Source organism: Vicia villosa, unplaced genomic scaffold (genome assembly GCF_029867415.1).
Source record: "Vicia villosa cultivar HV-30 ecotype Madison, WI unplaced genomic scaffold, Vvil1.0 ctg.000024F_1_1, whole genome shotgun sequence".
NCBI classification, from domain to species: domain Eukaryota; kingdom Viridiplantae; phylum Streptophyta; class Magnoliopsida; order Fabales; family Fabaceae; genus Vicia; species Vicia villosa.
This window is the reverse complement of record NW_026704956.1, coordinates 450,302-459,629: the sequence shown is the minus strand read 5'-3', so window position 1 is coordinate 459,629 and position 9,328 is coordinate 450,302.

Genomic DNA, 9,328 nt, shown 5'->3' with positions numbered 1-9,328 from the left:
TTCTTCTTTTCTTCTCTTTGTGGTTTCATTTGTGGGTTTTATGTAGATCTACTATGATCTCATGTATATTTGTTGACTATTATGTTATATAAAGCTTGCTTTCATATTTTTATGGATTATTGTCTTAGATTGTTGCTTTGTTGCTATGTGTTTGAGTTGCTATAGAGATGTAGGGCTCTAATGCTTATCTAGGATGATTTTCTATTAACTTAATTGCAGAGATGGATTAGGTTGATAATCACTTAGTGTCAGTGCTTAATGCGTCTGAGTGGTCGTGTTTGTCTGAGAGATCGACATTTACGGGAAGCTCGGATTTCTCATGTGTTGTTTAGGTGTCTGAGAGATCGTCACTTAGATAATGTTGTGGGTTGTGTTGTTGACATGTGGTAATATTGATAGGTTACAAGTTGAGTATATTCGGTCAATAAGTTTAAGTTTGTGAAGAGTAGATTATATGCAATACTTGATAGTTTCTTCTATCTAAAGAATGAATTCTTTTTGTGTTAATATTTACTTTTCCATTTTTTATCTTTAACAAATTCAATCCAAACTCATAACTTTGAAACTGTTGAACGGCAGTTCAATGCACTAGTCCCTGTGGAGACGATAATTTCCCGGATAAATATTTCCAAAACTTTTGTTGCTTGCCGCTTTACCGCTTCAACACAACCATATATGATACCTTAAGCTCATCCCAAATCATATCTTTTTTCTCGTCCAACGCTTTGCTTCTCAGATTCTATTTAGATACGGAGATTGGAATATGCAAATGAACAAGTGTACCAATGTAGCTTGTCAACTTTGCAGCATTAGAACCAATTGATGGTTTATCAGAATTCCATTCTAAATTATATATTAATCCTTTGTCCCTATCTCGAACGATTCCCTTCATAATGGTGATGCCTCGTGCAACTTCTGTTGATGATGTATCAGGTGGAGGATTTGTATCCGGAGCATCTCTATCTTGTGAGTTTTCTTGTGAGTTTTCTTGATTACTAGCCATTTGACCTGTATCAAACAAACTAAAGCACATTAGTACACTATTAATAAGTTAACAATCTATACAAGTCAAATGGAAGTCAAAGTAACCATGCATGTACAAGTAAATCGGAATCGAAATCGGCGAAATCGAAATAAGTGTTTAAAAAGAAAGTTGTCGGAATTGAACGAAATTTACATGGCTATGGTAAAACGTCCTCACGGACTCAAAAATGAAGTCGGTTTTCCGAAATTCAGACCCTAAGCTCGACTTTTGATTATGGGCAGAAGCAAAACCGATTAAAAAAACAGTCCCGAAATGCAAAGATAAGTGCATGAGCAGCTCCGGAATCGTCAAAATAGTATAGTTACATGTAAAGAAGTCGACAAACGGATACATGATTCAAAAGTTATGTACAAAACGAACATATGCACCCAAATTGAATAAGTATTGTAACAATCGGAATACAAATTGAAAAAAACTATACAAATTGAATATATAACAATCGGTACAAATTGAATAAAACACATTAGTCGGAATATGTATACTATTACCTTTTTCACTAACGTCTCTTTCTTTTCTTGGTAGGATTGTGTTGTACGCGTCTCTTAACAATGTGGACGGTTGGATTGATCCAAATACCCTCATTATGATCATTTCTAGTACAAGATTCATTCTCATTTTGATCGTTTCTTGTACAAGATTCAATGTCAACACCAATATCACCTTGATCTCCAATGTTTTCATCAATTATTTTGTTAGATAAAAGCACTATAGACCATTTCGTACTTGTCGGATCATTGACATAGAACACTTGTTTAGCTTGAGAGGCTAGAATGAAAGGCTCATTGTGGACCTCCGATTTTTTTTTAATACCGGGCCATACCTCTGATCTGTAGAGATACGTGAACTGACTCTTTTTTGCCGCTTAATGCTTTCGCATTTTTTTGAAAATATCACAGAGTCGCCACCGACCTTTTATTTTATCCAATTAAGGAAAGGTTTATAAAAGAAACAGAAAAAAGACCTTTAAGAAATTCTGGGTAAGGGGGTAGGTTATACAAAGGGAAGGTGTTAGCACCCTTTGTATCCATGGTTATCCATGGGCTCTTAAGTTTGCTTAGCTCACTTGTTTTTCGATCACTTTTCAGTTGCTCTGAAATTGCTCATATGTGGTTTCAAATACTTTTGTAAATCGAATTTTGTAATGATCCGTGTGTGGATGTATACAAAATGCTTGTTTATCTTTCGAAAGATGTTTTGAAAAGAACGTTAACTTTGTAATAACCCGTGTTTGGATGTATACAAAGTATTGTCTTTTTTTGAAAGTTTTGAAAAATCAACAGTGTATGAGAATTTTGTTTGTTTTGATTTGAGCAAGCAAACTAGGAGGTCTACCCTGAGTTGTAAGGTCTTTATCCTATTTCCTTTAAAAATCTATCCTTTCACCGGATATAAAAGCAAGGTTCGATTTTGTACTCAAAACAGTGGAATTTTGACTTTGATTTTGAAAGGAATGAGAAGGGATTACCTTAAGAGGTGCAAGTGTGATTGTGTTTGGATTCAGATATTTATCTTTGAATTTAGTGATCTAACGGTTCAATTTTATCTTTGACATACACGCAGTTTATATTTTGCTGGAAATTAAAATGCGGAAATGTAAAGTGCGGAAAGTAAATCTACGCTATTACATCGATTGTGCAAGAAATGTAAACTAGCCTATTTACATGAATTTGACATCCTATACATTTATCTAGGAATTTTAAATTGCAAGAAAAATAAAAGGCATGTTTTTGGATTTTTTATGATTGGTTTTACTTATAATTAATGCATGATTAATTAGATTAAAATGAAGAAAAAACATGAAAATTGATTTAAACCTAGAAATTAAGTTTAAAATATGTACAAAATATTTGTTAATTAATTTTAAAACAAAACTAATTTTTTTTGGAATTTTTGGAATTGATTTGAAATTGATTTAAATTAATTAAAACATAATTATGCAAATAATTATACAAATAATTAAAACTTAAAGATAAAATTATTCAAAATATGTACAAAATTAGTTTATAATATATAAACAATATTTAACACAAAGAACAATTTTTTTTTTATGATTTTTTGATTGGTTAGAATAATTAAAAAGCAAATATATAATTATATACTAATTAATTATGCAAAATAGCCTTAATTTAAATAAAATATTAATATTTTTATGCCTAAAAATAAATAAACATTTTATCAGATTAAAACTAAAAATAAAAATATTTTTGGTGTTTTATGATTGGTTGATTTTAATAAAAATGCAAAATATAGAGATTTATTAATTAAAACCTGCAGGGGGGTGTGCTAAGCAAATCTGGAAAAGAACTATGTTTAGTTCAAGAGATGCTTTTTGGGCCAGAAACCAGGGGTGTGGATATCACTACGTACAGGCCCAGTCCACTTGTTCTTTTATTTTTCTGATTTTTAGTTATGTGGGGTCCACGTTTTTAAACCAGAGCCAATCATGTTATAACGTTTTGCCACGCATGCCACAGACTTATTGACCAGCCAATAGGAGCGAGGGAAGGAGCCACGCGTGCAGTCAACCCTGCCCTAGCTTTGCTGACCGCCGGAATAGTGTTTTCCGGTTGTCTTCTCCGGCGAGGTAGCTTGCCAAACCTGCGAAAACGTTAGTTTAAACACCAAATGAAGGCCCTACCCCCCTAAATCGAGGCCTGGGAATCCATTGGTGAGGTTAGTTTGGACTGAAAGTGCTTGTGTTAAGAGATTCGAAGAGAAACATAAACTCACGGTTGACAATGGCAACCTATGTTCAGGACGTTAGAACTCTCATGCTAGGGTTCAAACCTGATCTGATGGTGATTATAAACTCAACCATAGCCATGAGACATGTTAACAACGCATAAAATTTGAATTTGAACTAAATGAAAGTTTACCAAATCGGAGAGTGAGAGAACTCGAGTTTCAGGCCTCTATGAACTTGGTTATGGATCTGAACTTACTCAAATAAGTTCCAGGAAGTGATTTATGGACTTAGTTTGCTTTGAAACTAGCTGCAAATTTGAATACGAATTTTGAAGTTTCTTTGATTATTTTTTTGAAATATGAAGTGTGTTCTTGCTATATCTTTGATCTATTTCGTGTGTCCTCCTTACATTGAAGTATACTAGCCTATTTATAAGCCAAGGGCTGCTTAAAAACTAAGCTAAAAGCATTGATGAGCTTTGTTGAAACTTTGATTTTTAAATATTAAAAATCTTTGAAAACTTGACCAAGTCACCTTGCCTTTACTTCTCTTGCCTTGCTCTTCAATCTTCTGCAGAAAGAGGAAGATTCTTTGAGGTGAGTCATGCTTGATTTGTAAGCTACCATTTATCCATGCATTTTCCTTTTAATTTTAATCTTAAAGTAAGATAAAATCATGCAAAAATGGATAAAAAAAGGTATGGGCTTAGTCTTGGTCGTGGGAGGCCCATAGTAACATGGAAATGATGTTTGAATGCTGAAAACTTGGCCCCATTTGGAAAAAATGCCATTTTGAACAATGTTGATTTCATGTATTTTCCCAAAATTTAGCCAACTTCAACAAGGTGTAAATCCTTCAATTTTTGTCATATGAAGGAGATCTTGCACTTTTTAGAAACCTCAAAGAGTCCTCTAACCAATGTCTTTGGTCTCATGTCAAAATGATTTTTGAAGCTCCTTGTGTGTCCTTTTGAAAAAAGTGTCTTTTTGTTGACTTTGAAAATGACCTGTAATGTCTTTGATCATATTTTTCAAATGGTGAATCCAATGACCATGGGATCAATGGCATTTGAAAGATAATTGAATTTCCTTCAAAACAAGCTTTGGTTTGAATTTTTTGGATGAAGGATGAGAGAGTTATGATCAGTCAAAGTTGAGTTGACTTTTCAGGCAAAAACCCTAATTTTGAATCTTAGGGTTTTGTTGATTTTTGATCTTTCCTTGATGAATTATGATCATCCAATGATCAAATGATGAATCCTTTGACAAAATATGGACTTTGAAAAAAAATTTCATTTTTGACTGTCTGTTGACTTTTTTGGTCAAACGGGTCGTCTGTTGACTGTTTGAGCTGCTGACGGTGCGTCTGAGTGAATTGAAGTTTGAAAATTTGTATGATGGTACTTTGAGATATATGGATGTGTATGAAATCCATTTGAGCTCTCAAAAACTTGTTGCTCCTGTAAAAACAAGAAAAACCCTGATTAGGGACTGTTTGTGTAGGAGACAGTTAAGCGTACCTGATTTTTGTGCAGTGCTGAGTTTCTGCTAATCGCGTGATATTCAGAAGACTTCTAACACAAAAATCTTGGAAATTTGAATTGTGAAAGATTGATTTGATTGATGGTACAAAACACTGTGAATTATACTGCCAGCAGTTTGGCTGTCAACTGACTGTCCAGGTATTGATGCAGCAGTTAGAGTGAAAAATCAACAGTCAAAGTTAATTTTCTTTTTTTTTTGTTGTTTTTTTTTGTTTTTGTTTTATGTAAAAAATGAAAGTTTATTTACATGACTTGTTAGAAGAACACAGACATAATAAATAACTAATATTTACGGTATGCGGGCAAAATTACCGATAATAACCCTGAAAATCATTTAATGCACAGAAATAGGAATATTTGACTGGCAGAAAACACACAAAATATTATCTTAGTAATTAAGCAATATTATGACAAATAGTACAACATTTAATACTGACAGTACAAATATCACATACTATATTGAACAGTACGACGAATAAACGGTACATTTAAGAAATAAGAAATACGGCAAATTTTAATAATGACGATTAATGACCCATGCTATGAACAATAACATGTAGATGATTGGGAGTGCAACCATTGCAGGTCCACACTCTTCAGGACTATGCAGGCAGAAGAAAGTCATGATCACCGTAGCAATGGTGATGACTGTAAGAAACAGTGTCTCTATCCACTTTGCCATTCTTGTCAGGGGAGAAGAGAAAATAGATATGAGATAGGAATTTGAAAGATGAGTTGGAATTTGATGTGAGATTTTATGGAAGAAAATGAGAGGTATTTATAGAATGGAAAGAAGGAAAGAGACGTTGGGGAATGATGTGATTCCGTACAAAAGGAAAATTTGAGTGGAAGTAAGATTTGAAAGAAAGTGTATGATAGTGTTGGAAAAAAGAGAGATTTGATTTGTGAAAAAGAGATTTGAAAAGATTTTTGCAAATAATGGAATATAGTACAAAAATTAGTGGGAAACAAAAGATAATAATAATCTACTTGTTACCAGTACAGTCTGAGTTTCCTGATTCTGCGCCTGCAAAAAGATTTAACTCTGTACCAATTGTGTCAGTACCATTTATCTGTAAATAAATAAATAGCATGTGTGAAGTAATAAACAGTATTTGGCGTTTGCGTAAGAATAAATTCAACTGCAAGCCAAATTACTGTATAAGAAAATTTCTAAAAACTAAGTATTTCATATATCAGGATATTTGTTGAAATAAAAATCCATGATTATATGAGACCCTTAATTTTCAGATTGGAGTTTTCTTGAAAAATGATGTGGGCAAATTTTGGGGTATAACAGTTGCCCCTATTCAATCTTCTTAAACTTGAAGAGATTGTCTGAAATCTGAAGGTAGAAGATGATTGAATATTTAGATGCCCTGAAAATTTGCACTTACCTTGATCAGAAGAGATGTTGGAAGTTGCATTTGAATGTCGTCTGCGAAATGTTGTTGGCAGATTGAAACATTACCTGAGATGGGCTTTCAGATGCCACCTGGTAAATGTGTTGATCGTTTGTTCATCAGAATGAATCCATTGATTATATCTTGATGAAGGATTTGAAAGTCTTTGTGTTGACTGTTTCGGAACCGTCCAAGGTTACCGCTTTAAGTCTAGGAAGATAATCGTTACGGAACTTGTCCAAAGTTTTTCCGATTTAGATTTTGGAAGTTGATCATTGTGGAACCGTCTGAGGTATCGCTTTAGATCTGCAATGTTAAATCGTTCTGGAACCGTCTGAGGTATCGCTTTAGATCTGCAATGTTAGATCGTTTTGGAACCGTCTGAGGTATCGCTTTAGATCTTTGATGCTAGATCGTTCTGGAATCGTCTGAGGTATCAACTTTAGATCTGTGATGCTAGATCGTTCTGGAACCGTCTGAGGTATCAACTTTAGATCTGTGATGTCTGTTTTTGAGTTAGTAAGTGATCAGAATGAATCTTCGGCTTGATTATATCTGAGAGAACCGTTCATGGAATTCAGGTGAACACGGCATGTGATTGAGAACATCTTTGTTGAAGATATCTGCCTACCTGAAAAATCAAGTTAGTGATATGCAATGTTTATGATGCATGTAAATGTGAGATATTCCCGGAGAAATATGCATGTGATGTTGTGCATGATGTATGATGTATGATGCATGATGTATGATGTATGAATATGTGAATGTATGAATGTATGAATGTGATGTCAAGCTTCTAATTGGAAAAATAAATTCCCGCTAGTCAGCTGGACATGAATGTATTGTGATCGTTGATGATCTTTTGTCTTGCTTGAGTACCCTCGTCTGGGGAAATTCTTTGAGAACCCGGGTATCCCGTTGAAGGATCTTTGACTACTGCTTGGGGAACCAAAGGTAACTGGAAGTTCTGATGCCCTTTCAAATGGGAATGAGGAAGATGCATAATCCTCCGATGCACTATCTGACCAAGTCCGGGTGCGGGGATCACACCTTCTGAAGATAGTAATCTGGAACAACCCTGCTGGGGAATAAGACTTCTTTTGAAGAGAAAATCTTTTTGAGGAATTTGCTGAGAAATGCGTTTCTCTTGGTGATTTCCTTCTGATGGAATGATGTCCAGATGATCGGGACATTTCCTGAATGCCATTCCTGTTTTTCCTGGTAAACATCAATCATATTCAAATGCATATGTTCATTCAAAATTATCATTGGGATGCTTACGTATTTAAACAGAAAAAATGAAAATAGTGATTTTTGAAAGAGCTGCATTGAAAAGAGCCATGATAGGCGGGTTAGCACAGGGAGACAACAATCCTAGAAGTAGGAAACTGTCAGAAAGTTTTGGAAAAATATTTATGAAGATAAATAGCTATGTGAAAATGATCCAGTCAAGTTTCAACTCTGCTATTGCCAATCTGTCTTCGAGCATCTCATCCCTCACTTGTTGGAAGAAAGTGATTAGACTGATCGGTGTCTTTGAGGTGTTGAATCTTGATGGTGAGTAGGCAGCTGAACGGAACACAGTTGTATGCTTCATTCCCTAACTTTTGCCTAGGCCGCCCTTTCAGGTTTTCAGCCTACCGGGATAGTATTTGTTTAGTCTCTAATTTTTGCCTGGACCGCCCTTTCGGGTTTTCAATCCACCGAGACGCTCATTTTTGCCTAAGTTGCCCTTTCAGGTTTTCAACTTAGCGAGCTGTTTTTTTCTTTTTAAGAGAAGTATTTTTTGACTATGTCAGCATTCACAGGGTGTGGGAAATCCTCGCCATCCATGGTGGTAAGCAACATGGCGCCGCCGGAGAATATTTTCTTGATTATGAATGGTCCCTCGTAGGTGGGAGTCCATTTGCCTCTGGGATCACCTTGTGGTAAGATGATGCGTTTGACAACCAAGCCACCAGTTTGGTATGCTTGACTTTTGACTTTTTTGTTGAAGGCTTTGATCATACGCTTTTGGTATAGCTGACCATGACAAATAGCTGCGAGCCTTTTCTCATCAATCAAGTTTATCTGGTCCAACCGTGTTTGAATCCAATCGTCTTCGTCTAGATTGGCTTCTTTCATAATCCTTAGGGAAGGAATCTGAATTTCAATTGGAAGAACTGCCTCCATACCATAGACTAAGGAAAATGGAGTTGCCCCTGTTGAAGTACGCGCAGATGTGCGATAACCATGAAGAGCAAAAGGCAACATCTCATGCCAGTCTTTGTAGGTTACTGTCATTTTTTGTATGATTTTCTTGATGTTCTTGTTGGCAGCTTCCACCGCGCCGTTCATCTTTGGTCGATATGGAGAAGAATTATGATGCTTGATCTTGAACTGTGTGCAAAGTTCAGTAATCATTCTGTTGTTTAGATTTGTGCCATTGTCCGTGATAATCCGTTCAGGGATGCCATACCGACAAATGAGATTGTATTTGATGAACCGGGCCACCACATTTTTGGTGACAGAAGCAAATGAAGCTGCTTCTACCCACTTTGTGAAGTAGTCAATAGCGACCAGGATAAAGCGATGTCCGTTGGAGGCAGTAGGTTTGATTTCTCCAATCATATCAATACCCCACATTGCAAAAGGCCAAGGAGCCGTCAGGA